Here is an 18,696-nt window from a genome sequence, read left to right as displayed (position 1 = left end):
AAACCTGAAAACGTCAAAAAATCTAATAACCGGCCAAGCCAAAAATGGCTGATTTTCAGCCAAAATTTTTTTTCCACAAATCAAACACGCACTATACCCCCTCTTTGGGAACTCTTTTGGGATGCTTTCCAACATAGTTTTAACCCTCTAGATGTAGAAGTAGGAGAATTAAGTGATTTTTCGCAAAACCTGAAAACGTCAAAAAATCTAATACCCGGCCAAGCCAAAAATGGCTGATTTTCAGCCAAATTTTTTTTTCCCATAAATCAAACATGCACTATACCCCCTCTTTGGGAACTCTTTTGGGATGCTTTACAACATAGTTTTAACCCTGTAGATGTAGAAGTAGGAGAATTAAGTGATTTTTCGCAAAACCTGAAAACGTCAAAAAATCTAATAACCGGCCAAGCCAAAAATGGCTGATTTTCAGCCAAAATTTTTTTTTCCACAAATCAAACACGCACTATACCCCCTCTTTGGGAACTCTTTTGGGATGCTTTCCAACATAGTTTTAACCCTCTAGATGTAGAAGTAGGAGAATTAAGTGATTTTTTGCAAAACCTGAAAACGTCAAAAAATCTAATACCCGGCCAAGCCAAAAATGGCGGATTTTCAGCCAAAATTTTTTTTTCCACAAATCAAACACGCACTATACCCCCTCTTTGGGAACTCTTTTGTAATGTTTTACAACATAGTTTTAACCCTGTAGATGTAGAAGTAGGAGAATTAAGTGATTTTTTGCAAAACCTGAAAACGTCAAAAAATCTAATAACCGGCCAAGCCAAAAATGGCTGATTTTCAGCCAAAATTTTTTTTTCCACAAATCAAACACGCACTATACCCCCTCTTTGGGAACTCTTTTGGGATGCTTTCCAACATAGTTTTAACCCTCTAGATGTAGAAGTAGGAGAATTAAGTGATTTTTTGCAAAACCTGAAAACGTCAAAAAATCTAATACCCGGCCAAGCCAAAAATGGCGGATTTTCAGCCAAAAATTTTTTTTCCACAAATCAAACACGCACTATACCCCCTCTTTGGGAACTCTTTTGGGATGTTTTACAACATAGTTTTAACCCTGTAGATGTAGAAGTAGGAGAATTAAGTGATTTTTTGCAAAACCTGAAAACGTCAAAAAATCTAATAACCGGCCAAGCCAAAAATGGCTGATTTTCAGCCAAAATTTTTTTTCCACAAATCAAACACGCACTATACCCCCTCTTTGGGAACTCTTTTGGGATGCTTTACAACATAGTTTTAACCCTGTAGATGTAGAAGTAGGAGAATTAAGTGATTTTTCGCAAAACCTGAAAACGTCAAAAAATCTAATACCCGGCCAAGCCAAAAATGGCTGATTTTCAGCCAAAATTTTTTTTCCACAAATCAAACACGCACTATACCCCCTCTTTGGGAACTCTTTTGGGATGTTTTACAACATAGTTTTAACCCTGTAGATGTAGAAGTAGGAGAATTAAGTGATTTTTTGCAAAACCTGAAAACGTCAAAAAATCTAATAACCGGCCAAGCCAAAAATGACTGATTTTCAGCCAAAAATTTTTTTCCACAAATCAAACACGCACTATACCCCCTCTTTGGGAACTCTTTTGGGATGCTTTACAACATAGTTTTAACCCTGTAGATGTAGAAGTAGGAGAATTAAGTGATTTTTCGCAAAACCTGAAAACGTCAAAAAATCTAATACCCGGCCAAGCCAAAAATGGCTGATTTTCAGCCAAAATTTGTTTTTCCACAAATCAAACACGCACTATACCCCCTTTGGGAACTCTTTTGGGATTCTTTACAACATAGTTTTAACCCTCTAGATGTAGAAGTAGGAGAATTAAGTGATTTTTCGCAAAACCTGAAAACGTCAAAAAATCTAATACCCGGCCAAGCCAAAAATGGCTGATTTTCAGCCAAAATTTTTTTTTCCACAAATCAAACACGCACTATACCCCCTTTGGGAACTCTTTTGGGATTCTTTACAACATAGTTTTAACCCTCTAGATGTAGAAGTAGGAGAATTAAGTGATTTTTCGCAAAACCTGAAAACGTCAAAAAATCTAATACCCGGCCAAGCCAAAAATGGCTGATTTTCAGCCAAAATTTTTTTTTCCACAAATCAAACACGCACTATACCCCCTTTGGGAACTCTTTTGGGATTCTTTACAACATAGTTTTAACCCTCTAGATGTAGAAGTAGGAGAATTAAGTGATTTTTCGCAAAACCTGAAAACGTCAAAAAATCTAATACCCGGCCAAGCCAAAAATGGCTGATTTTCAGCCAAAATTTTTTTTTCCACAAATCAAACACGCACTATACCCCCTCTTTGGGAACTCTGTTGGGATGCTTTCCAACATAGTTTTAACCCTCTAGATGTAGAAGTAGGAGAATTAAGTGATTTTTTGCAAAACCTGAAAACGTCAAAAAATCTAATAACCGGCCAAGCCAAAAATGGCGGATTTTCAGCCAAAATTTTTTTTTCCACAAATCAAACACGCACTATACCCCCTCTTTGGGAACTCTTTTGGGATGCTTTACAACATAGTTTTAACCCTGTAGATGTAGAAGTAGGAGAATTAAGTGATTTTTCGCAAAACCTGAAAACGTCAAAAAATCTAATACCCGGCCAAGCCAAAAATGGCTGATTTTCAGCCAAAAATTTTTTTTCCACAAATCAAACACGCACTATACCCCCTCTTTGGGAACTCTTTTGGGATTCTTTACAACATTTTTTTAACCCTCTAGATGTAGAAGTAGGAGAATTAAGTGATTTTTCGCAAAACCTGAAAACGTCAAAAAATCTAATACCCGGCCATGCCAAAAATGGCCGATTTTCAGCCAAAATTTTTTTTTTCACAAATCAAATACGCACTATACCCCCTCTTTGGGAACTCTTTTGGGATGCTTTCCAACATAGTTTTAACCCTCTAGATGTAGAAGTAGGAGAATTAAGTGATTTTTCGCAAAACCTGAAAACGTCAAAAAATCTAATACCCGGCCAAGCCAAAAATGGCTGATTTTCAGCCAAATTTTTTTTCCCATAAATCAAACATGCACTATACCCCCTCTTTGGGAACTCTTTTGGGATGCTTTACAACATAGTTTTAACCCTGTAGATGTAGAAGTAGGAGAATTAAGTGATTTTTCGCAAAACCTGAAAACGTCAAAAAATCTAATACCCGGCCAAGCCAAAAATGGCTGATTTTCAGCCAAAATTTGTTTTTCCACAAATCAAACACGCACTATACCCCCTTTGGGAACTCTTTTGGGATTCTTTACAACATAGTTTTAACCCTCTAGATGTAGAAGTAGGAGAATTAAGTGATTTTTCGCAAAACCTGAAAACGTCAAAAAATCTAATACCCGGCCAACCCAAAAATGGCTGATTTTCAGCCAAAATTTTTTTTTCCACAAATCAAACACGCACTATACCCCCTCTTTGGGAACTCTTTTGGGATGCTTTCCAACATAGTTTTAACCCTCTAGATGTAGAAGTAGGAGAATTAAGTGATTTTTCGCAAAACCTGAAAACGTCAAAAAATCTAATACCCGGCCAAGCCAAAAATGGCTGATTTTCAGCCAAAAATTTTTTTTCCACAAATCAAACACGCACTATACCCCCTCTTTGGGAACTCTTTTGGGATTCTTTACAACATAGTTTTAACCCTCTAGATGTAGAAGTAGGAGAATTAAGTGATTTTTCGCAAAACCTGAAAACGTCAAAAAATGTAATACCCGGCCATGCCAAAAATGGCCGATTTTCAGCCAAAATTTTTTTTTTCACAAATCAAACACGCACTATACCCCCTCTTTGGGAACTCTTTTGGGATGCTTTCCAACATAGTTTTAACCCTCTAGATGTAGAAGTAGGAGAATTAAGTGATTTTTCGCAAAACCTGAAAACGTCAAAAAATCTAATACCCGGCCAAGCCAAAAATGGCTGATTTTCAGCCAAAAATTTTTTTTTCCACAAATCAAACACGCACTATACCCCCTCTTTGGGAACTCTTTTGGGATGCTTTACAACATAGTTTTAACCCTCTAGATGTAGAAGTAGGAGAATTAAGTGATTTTTCGCAAAACCTGAAAACGTCAAAAAATCTAATACCCGGCCAAGCCAAAAATGGCTGATTTTCAGCCAAATTTTTTTTTCCCATAAATCAAACATGCACTATACCCCCTCTTTGGGAACTCTTTTGGGATGCTTTACAACATAGTTTTAACCCTGTAGATGTAGAAGTAGGAGAATTAAGTGATTTTTCGCAAAACCTGAAAACGACAAAAAATCTAATAACCGGCAAAGCCAAAAATGGCTGATTTTCAGCCAAAATTTTTTTTTCCACAAATCAAACACGCACTATACCCCCTCTTTGGGAACTCTTTTGGGATGTTTTACAACATAGTTTTAACCCTGTAGATGTAGAAGTAGGAGAATTAAGTGATTTTTTGCAAAACCTGAAAACGTCAAAAAATCTAATAACCGGCCAAGCCAAAAATGGCTGATTTTCAGCCAAAAATTTTTTTCCACAAATCAAACACGCACTATACCCCCTCTTTGGGAACTCTTTTGGGATGCTTTACAACATAGTTTTAACCCTGTAGATGTAGAAGTAGGAGAATTAAGTGATTTTTCGCAAAACCTGAAAACGTCAAAAAATCTAATACCCGGCCAAGCCAAAAATGGCTGATTTTCAGCCAAAATTTGTTTTTCCACAAATCAAACACGCACTATACCCCCTTTGGGAACTCTTTTGGGATTCTTTACAACATAGTTTTAACCCTCTAGATGTAGAAGTAGGAGAATTAAGTGATTTTTCGCAAAACCTGAAAACGTCAAAAAATCTAATACCCGGCCAAGCCAAAAATGGCTGATTTTCAGCCAAAATTTTTTTTTCCACAAATCAAACACGCACTATACCCCCTCTTTGGGAACTCTTTTGGGATGCTTTCCAACATAGTTTTAACCCTCTAGATGTAGAAGTAGGAGAATTAAGTGATTTTTCGCAAAACCTGAAAACGTCAAAAAATCTAATACCCGGCCAAGCCAAAAAAGGCTGATTTTCAGCCAAATTTTTTTTTTCCATAAATCAAACATGCACTATACCCCCTCTTTGGGAACTGTTTTGGGATGCTTTACAACATAGTTTTAACCCTGTAGATGTAGAAGTAGGAGAATTAAGTGATTTTTCGCAAAACCTGAAAACGTCAAAAAATCTAATACCCGGCCAAGCCAAAAATGGGGGATTTTCAGCCAAAAATTTTTTTCCACAAATCAAACACGCACTATACCCCCTTTGGGAACTCTTTTGGGATTCTTTACAACATAGTTTTAACCCTCTAGATGTAGAAGTAGGAGAATTAAGTGATTTTTCGCAAAACCTGAAAACGTCAAAAAATCTAATACCCGGCCAAGCCAAAAATGGCTGATTTTCAGCCAAAATTTTTTTTTTCCACAAATCAAACACGCACTATACCCCCTCTTTGGGAACTCTTTTGGGATGCTTTACAACATAGTTTTAACCCTCTAGATGTAGAAGTAGGAGAATTAAGTGATTTTTCGCAAAACCTGAAAACGTCAAAAAATCTAATACCCGGCCAAGCCAAAAATGGCTGATTTTCAGCTAAAATTTTTTTTTCCACAAATCAAACACGCACTATACCCCCTCTTTGGGAACTCTTTTGGGATGCTTTCCAACATAGTTTTAACCCTGTAGATGTAGAAGTAGGAGAATTAAGTGATTTTTCGCAAAACCTGAAAACGACAAAAAATCTAATAACCGGCCAAGCCAAAAATGGCTGATTTTCAGCCAAAATTTTTTTTTCCACAAATCAAACACGCACTATACCCCCTCTTTGGGAACTCTTTTGGGATGTTTTACAACATAGTTTTAACCCTGTAGATGTAGAAGTAGGAGAATTAAGTGATTTTTTGCAAAACCTGAAAACGTCAAAAAATCTAATAACCGGCCAAGCCAAAAATGGCTGATTTTCAGCCAAAATTTTTTTTCCACAAATCAAACACGCACTATACCCCCTCTTTGGGAACTCTTTTGGGATGCTTTACAACATAGTTTTAACCCTGTAGATGTAGAAGTAGGAGAATTAAGTGATTATTCGCAAAACCTGAAAACGTCAAAAAATCTAATACCCGGCCAAGCCAAAAATGGCTGATTTTCAGCCAAAATTTGTTTTTCCACAAATCAAACACGCACTATACCCCCTTTGGGAACTCTTTTGGGATTCTTTACAACATAGTTTTAACCCTCTAGATGTAGAAGTAGGAGAATTAAGTGATTTTTCGCAAAACCTGAAAACGTCAAAAAATCTAATACCCGGCCAAGCCAAAAATGGCTGATTTTCAGCCCAAATTTTTTTTTCCACAAATCAAACACGCACTATACCCCCTCTTTGGGAACTCTTTTGGGATTCTTTACAACATAGTTTTAACCCTCTAGATGTAGAAGTAGGAGAATTAAGTGATTTTTCGCAAAACCTGAAAACGTCAAAAAATCTAATACCCGGCCAAGCCAAAAAAGGCTGATTTTCAGCCAAATTTTTTTTTCCATAAATCAAACATGCACTATACCCCCTCTTTGGGAACTGTTTTGGGATGCTTTACAACATAGTTTTAACCCTGTAGATGTAGAAGTAGGAGAATTAAGTGATTTTTCGCAAAACCTGAAAACGTCAAAAAATCTAATACCCGGCCAAGCCAAAAATGGCGGATTTTCAGCCAAAATTTTTTTTTCCACAAATCAAACACGCACTATACCCCCTCTTTGGGAACTCTTTTGGGATGTTTTACAACATAGTTTTAACCCTGTAGATGTAGAAGTAGGAGAATTAAGTGATTTTTTGCAAAACCTGAAAACGTCAAAAAATCTAATAACCGGCCAAGCCAAAAATGGCTGATTTTCAGCCAAAATTTTTTTTCCACAAATCAAACACGCACTATACCCCCTCTTTGGGAACTCTTTTGGGATGCTTTACAACATAGTTTTAACCCTGTAGATGTAGAAGTAGGAGAATTAAGTGATTTTTCGCAAAACCTGAAAACGTCAAAAAATCTAATACCCGGCCAAGCCAAAAATGGCTGATTTTCAGCCAAAATTTGTTTTTCCACAAATCAAACACGCACTATACCCCCTTTGGGAACTCTTTTGGGATTCTTTACAACATAGTTTTAACCCTCTAGATGTAGAAGTAGGAGAATTAAGTGATTTTTCGCAAAACCTGAAAACGTCAAAAAATCTAATACCCGGCCAAGCCAAAAAAGGCTGATTTTCAGCCAAATTTTTTTTTCCACAAATCAAACACGCACTATACCCCCTCTTTGGGAACTCTTTTGGGATGCTTTACAACATAGTTTTAACCCTGTAGATGTAGAAGTAGGAGAATTAAGTGATTTTTCGCAAAACCTGAAAACGTCAAAAAATCTAATACCCGGCCAAGCCAAAAATGGCTGATTTTCAGCTTAAATTTTTTTTTCCACAAATCAAACACGCACTATACCCCCTCTTTGGGAACTCTTTTGGGATTCTTTACAACATAGTTTTAACCCTCTAGATGTAGAAGTAGGAGAATTAAGTGATTTTTCGCAAAACCTGAAAACGTCAAAAAATCTAATACCCGGCCAAGCCAAAAAAGGCTGATTTTCAGCCAAATTTTTTTTTCCATAAATCAAACATGCACTATACCCCCTCTTTGGGAACTGTTTTGGGATGCTTTACAACATAGTTTTAACCCTGTATATGTAGAAGTAGGAGAATTAAGTGATTTTTTGCAAAACCTGAAAACGTCAAAAAATCTAATAACCGGCCAAGCCAAAAATGGCTGATTTTCAGCCAAAAATTTTTTTCCACAAATCAAACACGCACTATACCCCCTCTTTGGGAACTCTTTTGGGATGCTTTACAACATAGTTTTAACCCTGTAGATGTAAAAGTAGGAGAATTAAGTGATTTTTCGCAAAACCTGAAAACGTCAAAAAATCTAATACCCGGCCAAGCCAAAAATGGCTGATTTTCAGCCAAAATTTGTTTTTCCACAAATCAAACACGCACTATACCCCCTTTGGGAACTCTTTTGGGATTCTTTACAACATAGTTTTAACCCTCTAGATGTAGAAGTAGGAGAATTAAGTGATTTTTCGCAAAACCTGAAAACGTCAAAAAATCTAATACCCGGCCAAGCCAAAAATGGCTGATTTTCAGCCAAATTTTTTTTTTCCACAAATCAAACACGCACTATACCCCTTCTTTGGGAACTCTTTTGGGATGCTTTACAACATAGTTTTAACCCTCTAAATGTAGAAGTAGGAGAATTAAGTGATTTTTCGCAACACCTGAAAACGTCAAAAAATCTAATACGCGGCCAAGCCAAAAATGGCTGATTTTCAGCCAAAAAATTTTTTTTCCACAAATCAAACACGCACTATACCCCCTCTTTGGGAACTCTTTTGGGATGCTTTACAACATAGTTTTAACCCTCTAGATGTAGAAGTAGGAGAATTAAGTGATTTTTCGCAAAACCTGAAAACGTCAAAAAATCTAATACAATCTAATCCAAGCCAAAAATGGCTGATTTTCAGCTAAAAAAATTTTTTCCACAAATCAAACACGCACTATACCCCCTCTTTGGGAACTCTTTTGGGATGCTTTCCAACATAGTTTTAACCCTCTAGATGTAGAAGTAGGAGAATTAAGTGATTTTTTGCAAAACCTGAAAACGTCAAAAAATCTCATACCCGGCCAAGCCAAAAATGGCGGATTTTCAGCCAAAATTTTTTTTTCCACAAATCAAACACGCACTATACCCCCTCTTTGGGAACTCTTTTGGGATGTTTTACAACATAGTTTTAACCCTGTAGATGTAGAAGTAGGAGAATTAAGTGATTTTTTGCAAAACCTGAAAACGTCAAAAAATCTAATAACCGGCCAAGCCAAAAATGGCTGATTTTCAGCCAAAATTTTTTTTCCACAAATCAAACACGCACTATACCCCCTCTTTGGGAACTCTTTTGGGATGCTTTACAACATAGTTTTAACCCTGTAGATGTAGAAGTAGGAGAATTAAGTGATTTTTCGCAAAACCTGAAAACGTCAAAAAATCTAATACCCGGCCAAGCCAAAAATGGCTGATTTTCAGCCAAAATTTTTTTTCCACAAATCAAACACGCACTATACCCCCTCTTTGGGAACTCTTTTGGGATGTTTTACAACATAGTTTTAACCCTGTAGATGTAGAAGTAGGAGAATTAAGTGATTTTTTGCAAAACCTGAAAACGTCAAAAAATCTAATACCCGGCCAAGCCAAAAATGGCTGATTTTCAGCCAAAATTTTTTTTTTCCACAAATCAAACACGCACTATACCCCCTCTTTGGGAACTCTTTTGGGATGCTTTACAACATAGTTTTAACCCTCTAGATGTAGAAGTAGGAGAATTAAGTGATTTTTCGCAAAACCTGAAAACGTCAAAAAATCTAATACCCGACCAAGCCAAAAATGGCTGATTTTCAGCCAAATTTTTTTTTCCCATAAATCAAACATGCACTATACCCCCTCTTTGGGAACTCTTTTGGGATGCTTTACAACATAGTTTTAACCCTGTAGATGTAGAAGTAGGAGAATTAAGTGATTTTTCGCAAAACCTGAAAACGTCAAAAAATCTAATAACCGGCCAAGCCAAAAATGGCTGATTTTCAGCCAATATTTTTTTTTCCACAAATCAAACACGCACTATACCCCCTCTTTGGGAACTCTTTTGGGATGCTTTCCAACATAGTTTTAACCCTCTAGATGTAGAAGTAGGAGAATTAAGTGATTTTTTGCAAAACCTGAAAACGTCAAAAAATCTAATAACCGGCCAAGCCAAAAATGGCTGATTTTCAGCCAAAATTTTTTTTCCACAAATCAAACACGCACTATACCCCCTCTTTGGGAACTCTTTTGGGATGCTTTACAACATAGTTTTAACCCTGTAGATGTAGAAGTAGGAGAATTAAGTGATTTTTCGCAAAACCTGAAAACGTCAAAAAATCTAATACCCGGCCAAGCCAAAAATGGCTGATTTTCAGCCAAAATTTTTTTTCCACAAATCAAACACGCACTATACCCCCTCTTTGGGAACTCTTTTGGGATGTTTTACAACATAGTTTTAACCCTGTAGATGTAGAAGTAGGAGAATTAAGTGATTTTTTGCAAAATCTGAAAACGTCAAAAAATCTAATAACCGGCCAAGCCAAAAATGGCTGATTTTCAGCCAAAAATTTTTTTCCACAAATCAAACACGCACTATACCCCCTCTTTGGGAACTCTTTTGGGATGCTTTACAACATATTTTTAACCCTGTAGATGTAGAAGTAGGAGAATTAAGTGATTTTTCGCAAAACCTGAAAACGTCAAAAAATCTAATACCCGGCCAAGCCAAAAATGGCTGATTTTCAGCCAAAATTTTTTTTTTCCACAAATCAAACACGCACTATACCCCCTTTGGGAACTCTTTTGGGATTCTTTACAACATAGTTTTAACCCTCTAGATGTAGAAGTAGGAGAATTAAGTGATTTTTCGCAAAAACTGAAAACGTCAAAAAATCTAATACCCGGCCAAGCCAAAAATGGCTGATTTTCAGCCAAAAATTTTTTTTTCCACAAATCAAACACGCACTATACCCCCTCTTTGGGAACTCTTTTGGGATGCTTTACAACATAGTTTTAACCCTCTAGATGTAGAAGTAGGAGAATTAAGTGATTTTTTGCAAAACCTGAAAACGTCAAAAAATCTAATACCCGGCCAAGCCAAAAATGGCCGATTTTCAGCCAAAATTTTTTTTGCACAAATCAACCACGCACTATACCCCCTCTTTGGGAACTCTTTCGGAATGCTTTACAACATAGTTTTAACCCTGTAGATGTAGAAGTAGGAGAATTAAGTGATTTTTCGCAAAACCTGAAAATGTCAAAAAATCTAATACCAGGCCAAGCCAAAAATGGCCGATTTTCAGCCAAAATTTTTTTTTTCACAAATCAAACACGCACTATACCCCCTCTTTGGGAACTCTTTTGGGATGCTTTCCAACATAGTTTTAACCCTCTAGATGTGGAAGTAGGAGAATTAAGTGATTTTTTGCAAAACCTGAAAACGTCAAAAAATCTAATACCCGGCCAAGCCAAAAATAGCTGATTTTCAGCCAAAATTTTTTTTACACAAATCAAACACGCACTATACCTCCTCTTTGGAAACTCTTTTGGGATGCTTTCCAACATAGTTTTAACCCTCTAGATGTAGAAGTAGGAGAATTAAGTGATTTTTCGCAAAACCTGAAAACGTAAAAAATCTAATACCCGGCCAAGCCAAAAATGGCTGATTTTCAGCCAAAAATTTTTTTCTATAAATCAAACACGCACTATACCCCCTCTTTGGGAACTTTTTTGGGATGCTTTCCAACATAGTTTTAACCCTCTAGATGTAGCAGTAGGAGAATTAAGTGATTTTTCGCAAAACCTGAAAACGTCAAAAAATCTAATAACCGGCCAAGCCAAAAATGGCTGATTTTCAGCCAAAATTTTTTTTTCCACAAATCAAACACGCACTATACTCCCTCTTTGGGAACTCTTTTGGGATGCTTTCCAACATTGTTTTAACCCTCTAGATGTAGAAGTAGGAGAATTAAGTGATTTTTCGCAAAACCTGAAAACGTCAAAAAATCTAATACGCGGCCAATCCAAAAATGGCTGATTTTCAGCCAAAATTATTTTTTTCCACAAATCAAACACGCACTATACCCCCTCTTTGGGAACTCTTTTGGGATGCTTTACAACATAGTTTTAACCCTCTAGATGTAGAAGTAGGAGAATTAAGTGATTTTTTGCAAAACCTGAAAACGTCAAAAAATCTAATAACCGGCCAAGCCAAAAATGGCTGATTTTCAGCCAAAATTTTTTTCCACAAATCAAACACGCACTATACCCCCTCTTTGGGAACTCTTTTGGGATGCTTTCCAACATAGTTTTAACCCTCTAGATGTAGAAGTAGGAGAATTAAGTGATTTTTCGCAAAACCTGAAAACGTCAAAAAATCTAATACCCGGCCAAGCCAAAAATGGCTGATTTTCAGCCAAATTTTTTTTCCCATAAATCAAACATGCACTATACCCCCTCTTTGGGAACTCTTTTGGGATGCTTTACAACATAGTTTTAACCCTGTAGATGTAGAAGTAGGAGAATTAAGTGATTTTTCGCAAAACCTGAAAACGTCAAAAAATCTAATACCCGGCCAAGCCAAAAATGGCTGATTTTCAGCCAAAATTTGTTTTTCCACAAATCAAACACGCACTATACCCCCTTTGGGAACTCTTTTGGGATTCTTTACAACATAGTTTTAACCCTCTAGATGTAGAAGTAGGAGAATTAAGTGATTTTTCGCAAAACCTGAAAACGTCAAAAAATCTAATACCCGGCCAACCCAAAAATGGCTGATTTTCAGCCAAAATTTTTTTTTCCACAAATCAAACACGCACTATACCCCCTCTTTGGGAACTCTTTTGGGATGCTTTCCAACATAGTTTTAACCCTGTAGATGTAGAAGTAGGAGAATTAAGTGATTTTTCGCAAAACCTGAAAACGTCAAAAAATCTAATACCCGGCCAAGCCAAAAATGGCTGATTTTCAGCCAAATTTTTTTTCCCATAAATCAAACATGCACTATACCCCCTCTTTGGGAACTCTTTTGGGATGCTTTACAACATAGTTTTAACCCTGTAGATGTAGAAGTAGGAGAATTAAGTGATTTTTCGCAAAACCTGAAAACGTCAAAAAATCTAATACCCGGCCAAGCCAAAAATGGCTGATTTTCAGCCAAAATTTGTTTTTCCACAAATCAAACACGCACTATACCCCCTTTGGGAACTCTTTTGGGATTCTTTACAACATAGTTTTAACCCTCTAGATGTAGAAGTAGGAGAATTAAGTGATTTTTCGCAAAACCTGAAAACGTCAAAAAATCTAATACCCGGCCAACCCAAAAATGGCTGATTTTCAGCCAAAATTTTTTTTTCCACAAATCAAACACGCACTATACCCCCTCTTTGGGAACTCTTTTGGGATGCTTTCCAACATAGTTTTAACCCTCTAGATGTAGAAGTAGGAGAATTAAGTGATTTTTCGCAAAACCTGAAAACGTCAAAAAATCTAATACCCGGCCAAGCCAAAAATGGCTGATTTTCAGCCAAAAATTTTTTTTCCACAAATCAAACACGCACTATACCCCCTCTTTGGGAACTCTTTTGGGATTCTTTACAACATAGTTTTAACCCTCTAGATGTAGAAGTAGGAGAATTAAGTGATTTTTCGCAAAACCTGAAAACGTCAAAAAATCTAATACCCGGCCATGCCAAAAATGGCCGATTTTCAGCCAAAATTTTTTTTTTCACAAATCAAACACGCACTATACCCCCTCTTTGGGAACTCTTTTGGGATGCTTTCCAACATAGTTTTAACCCTCTAGATGTAGAAGTAGGAGAATTAAGTGATTTTTCGCAAAACCTGAAGACGTCAAAAAATCTAATACCCGGCCAAGCCAAAAATGGCTGATTTTCAGCCAAAATTTTTTTTTTCCACAAATCAAACACGCACTATACCCCCTCTTTGGGAACTCTTTTGGGATGCTTTACAACATAGTTTTAACCCTCTAGATGTAGAAGTAGGAGAATTAAGTGATTTTTCGCAAAACCTGAAAACGTCAAAAAATCTAATACCCGGCCAAGCCAAAAATGGCTGATTTTCAGCCAAATTTTTTTTTCCCATAAATCAAACATGCACTATACCCCCTCTTTGGGAACTCTTTTGGGATGCTTTACAACATAGTTTTAACCCTGTAGATGTAGAAGTAGAAGAATTAAGTGATTTTTCGCAAAACCTGAAAACGACAAAAAATCTAATAACCGGCAAAGCCAAAAATGGCTGATTTTCAGCCAAAATTTTTTTTTCCACAAATCAACCACGCACTATACCCCCTCTTTGGGAACTCTTTTGGGATGTTTTACAACATAGTTTTAACCCTGTAGATGTAGAAGTAGGAGAATTAAGTGATTTTTTGCAAAACCTGAAAACGTCAAAAAATCTAATAACCGGCCAAGCCAAAAATGGCTGATTTTCAGCCAAAAAATTTTTTCCACAAATCAAACACGCACTATACCCCCTCTTTGGGAACTCTTTTGGGATGCTTTACAACATAGTTTTAACCCTGTAGATGTAGAAGTAGGAGAATTAAGTGATTTTTCGCAAAACCTGAAAACGTCAAAAAATCTAATACCCGGCCAAGCCAAAAATGGCTGATTTTCAGCCAAAATTTGTTTTTCCACAAATCAAACACGCACTATACCCCCTTTGGGAACTCTTTTGGGATTCTTTACAACATAGTTTTAACCCTCTAGATGTAGAAGTAGGAGAATTAAGTGATTTTTCGCAAAACCTGAAAACGTCAAAAAATCTAATACCCGGCCAAGCCAAAAATGGCTGATTTTCAGCCAAAATTTTTTTTTCCACAAATCAAACACGCACTATACCCCCTCTTTGGGAACTCTTTTGGGATGCTTTCCAACATAGTTTTAACCCTCTAGATGTAGAAGTAGGAGAATTAAGTGATTTTTCGCAAAACCTGAAAACGTCAAAAAATCTAATACCCGGCCAAGCCAAAAATGGCTGATTTTCAGCCCAAATTTTTTTTTCCACAAATCAAACACGCACTATACCCCCTCTTTGGGAACTCTTTTGGGATTCTTTACAACATAGTTTTAACCCTCTAGATGTAGAAGTAGGAGAATTAAGTGATTTTTCGCAAAACCTGAAAACATCAAAAAATCTAATACCCGGCCAAGCCAAAAAAGTCTGATTTTCAGCCAAATTTTTTTTTTCCATAAATCAAACATGCACTATACCCCCTCTTTGGGAACTCTTTTGGGATGTTTTACAACATAGTTTTAACCCTGTAGATGTAGAAGTAGGAGAATTAAGTGATTTTTTGCAAAACCTGAAAACGTCAAAAAATCTAATAACCGGCCAAGCCAAAAATGGCTGATTTTCAGCCAAAATTTTTTTTCCACAAATCAAACACGCACTATACCCCCTCTTTGGGAACTCTTTTGGGATGCTTTACAACATAGTTTTAACCCTGTAGATGTAGAAGTAGGAGAATTAAGTGATTTTTCGCAAAACCTGAAAACGTCAAAAAATCTAATACCCGGCCAAGCCAAGAATGGCTGATTTTCAGCCAAAATTTGTTTTTCCACAAATCAAACACGCACTATACCCCCTTTGGGAACTCTTTTGGGATTCTTTACAACATAGTTTTAACCCTCTAGATGTAGAAGTAGGAGAATTAAGTGATTTTTCGCAAAACCTGAAAACGTCAAAAAATCTAATACCCGGCCAAGCCAAAAATGGCTGATTTTCAGCCAAAATTTTTTTTTCCACAAATCAAACACGCACTATACCCCCTCTTTGGGAACTCTTTTGGGATTCTTTACAACATTTTTTTAACCCTCTAGATGTAGAAGTAGGAGAATTAAGTGATTTTTCGCAAAACCTGAAAACGTCAAAAAATCTAATACCCGGCCATGCCAAAAATGGCCGATTTTCAGCCAAAATTTTTTTTTTCACAAATCAAATACGCACTATACCCCCTCTTTGGGAACTCTTTTGGGATGCTTTCCAACATAGTTTTAACCCTCTAGATGTAGAAGTAGGAGAATTAAGTGATTTTTCGCAAAACCTGAAAACGTCAAAAAATCTAATACCCGGCCAAGCCAAAAATGGCTATTTTTCAGCCAAATTTTTTTTCCCATAAATCAAACATGCACTATACCCCCTCTTTGGGAACTCTTTTGGGATGCTTTACAACATAGTTTTAACCCTGTAGATGTAGAAGTAGGAGAATTAAGTGATTTTTCGCAAAACCTGAAAACGTCAAAAAATCTAATACCCGGCCAAGCCAAAAATGGCTGATTTTCAGCCAAAATTTGTTTTTCCACAAATCAAACACGCACTATACCCCCTTTGGGAACTCTTTTGGGATTCTTTACAACATAGTTTTAACCCTCTAGATGTAAAAGTAGGAGAATTAAGTGATTTTTCGCAAAACCTGAAAACGTCAAAAAATCTAATACCCGGCCAACCCAAAAATGGCTGATTTTCAGCCAAAATTTTTTTTTCCACAAATCAAACACGCACTATACCCCCTCTTTGGGAACTCTTTTGGGATGCTTTCCAACATAGTTTTAACCCTCTAGATGTAGAAGTAGGAGAATTAAGTGATTTTTCGCAAAACCTGAAAACGTCAAAAAATCTAATACCCGGCCAAGCCAAAAATGGCTGATTTTCAGCCAAAAATTTTTTTTCCACAAATCAAACACGCACTATACCCCCTCTTTGGGAACTCTTTTGGGATTCTTTACAACATAGTTTTAACCCTCTAGATGTAGAAGTAGGAGAATTAAGTGATTTTTCGCAAAACCTGAAAACGTCAAAAAATCTAATACCCGGCCATGCCAAAAATGGCCGATTTTCAGCCAAAATTTTTTTTTTCACAAATCAAACACGCACTATACCCCCTCTTTGGGAACTCTTTTGGGATGCTTTCCAACATAGTTTTAACCCTCTAGATGTAGAAGTAGGAGAATTAAGTGATTTTTCGCAAAACCTGAAAACGTCAAAAAATCTAATACCCGGCCAAGCCAAAAATGGCTGATTTTCAGCCAAATTTTTTTTTCCCATAAATCAAACATGCACTATACCCCCTCTTTGGGAACTCTTTTGGGATGCTTTACAACATAGTTTTAACCCTGTAGATGTAGAAGTAGGAGAATTAAGTGATTTTTCGCAAAACCTGAAAACGACAAAAAATCTAATAACCGGCAAAGCCAAAAATGGCTGATTTTCAGCCAAAATTTTTTTTCCACAAATCAAACACGCACTATACCCCCTCTTTGGGAACTCTTTTGGGATGTTTTACAACATAGTTTTAACCCTGTAGATGTAGAAGTAGGAGAATTAAGTGATTTTTCGCAAAACCTGAAAACGTCAAAAAATCTAATACCCGGCCAAGCCAAAAATGGGGGATTTTCAGCCAAAATTTTTTTTCCACAAATCAAACACGCACTATACCCCCTTTGGGAACTCTTTTGGGATTCTTTACAACATAGTTTTAACCCTCTAGATGTAGAAGTAGGAGAATTAAGTGATTTTTCGCAAAACCTGAAAACGTCAAAAAATCTAATACCCGGCCAAGCCAAAAATGGCTGATTTTCAGCTAAAAATTTTTTTTCCACAAATCAAACACGCACTATACCCCCTCTTTGGGAACTCTTTTGGGATGCTTTCCAACATAGTTTTAACCCTGTAGATGTAGAAGTAGGAGAATTAAGTGATTTTTCGCAAAACCTGAAAACGACAAAAAATCTAATAACCGGCCAAGCCAAAAATGGCTGATTTTCAGACAAAATTTTTTTTTCCACAAATCAAACACGCACTATACCCCCTCTTTGGGAACTCTTTTGGGATGTTTTACAACATAGTTTTAACCCTGTAGATGTAGAAGTAGGAGAATTAAGTGATTTTTTGCAAAACCTGAAAACGTCAAAAAATCTAATAACCGGCCAAGCCAAAAATGGCTGATTTTCAGCCAAAATTTTTTTTCCACAAATCAAACACGCACTATACCCCCTCTTTGGGAACTCTTTTGGGATGCTTTACAACATAGTTTTAACCCTGTAGATGTAGAAGTAGGAGAATTAAGTGATTTTTCGCAAAACCTGAAAACGTCAAAAAATCTAATACCCGGCCAAGCCAAAAATGGCTGATTTTCAGCCAAAATTTGTTTTTCCACAAATCAAACACGCACTATACCCCCTTTGGGAACTCTTTTGGGATTCTTTACAACATAGTTTTAACCCTCTAGATGTAGAAGTAGGAGAATTAAGTGATTTTTCGCAAAACCTGAAAACGTCAAAAAATCTAATACCCGGCCAAGCCAAAAATGGCTGATTTTCAGCTAAAAATTTTTTTTCCACAAATCAAACACGCACTATACCCCCTCTTTGGGAACTCTTTTGGGATGCTTTCCAACATAGTTTTAACCCTGTAGATGTAGAAGTAGGAGAATTAAGTGATTTTTCGCAAAACCTGAAAACGACAAAAAATCTAATAACCGGCCAAGCCAAAAATGGCTGATTTTCAGACAAAATTTTTTTTTCCACAAATCAAACACGCACTATACCCCCTCTTTGGGAACTCTTTTGGGATGTTTTACAACATAGTTTTAACCCTGTAGATGTAGAAGTAGGAGAATTAAGTGATTTTTTGCAAAACCTGAAAACGTCAAAAAATCTAATAACCGGCCAAGCCAAAAATGGCTGATTTTCAGCCAAAATTTTTTTTCCACAAATCAAACACGCACTATACCCCCTCTTTGGGAACTCTTTTGGGATGCTTTACAACATAGTTTTAACCCTGTAGATGTAGAAGTAGGAGAATTAAGTGATTTTTCGCAAAACCTGAAAACGTCAAAAAATCTAATACCCGGCCAAGCCAAAAATGGCTGATTTTCAGCCAAAATTTGTTTTTCCACAAATCAAACACGCACTATACCCCCTTTGGGAACTCTTTTGGGATTCTTTACAACATAGTTTTAACCCTCTAGA

Source organism: Ranitomeya variabilis, chromosome 3 (assembly GCF_051348905.1).
Source record: "Ranitomeya variabilis isolate aRanVar5 chromosome 3, aRanVar5.hap1, whole genome shotgun sequence".
NCBI classification, from domain to species: domain Eukaryota; kingdom Metazoa; phylum Chordata; class Amphibia; order Anura; family Dendrobatidae; genus Ranitomeya; species Ranitomeya variabilis.
This window is presented reverse-complemented; position numbering follows the sequence as displayed.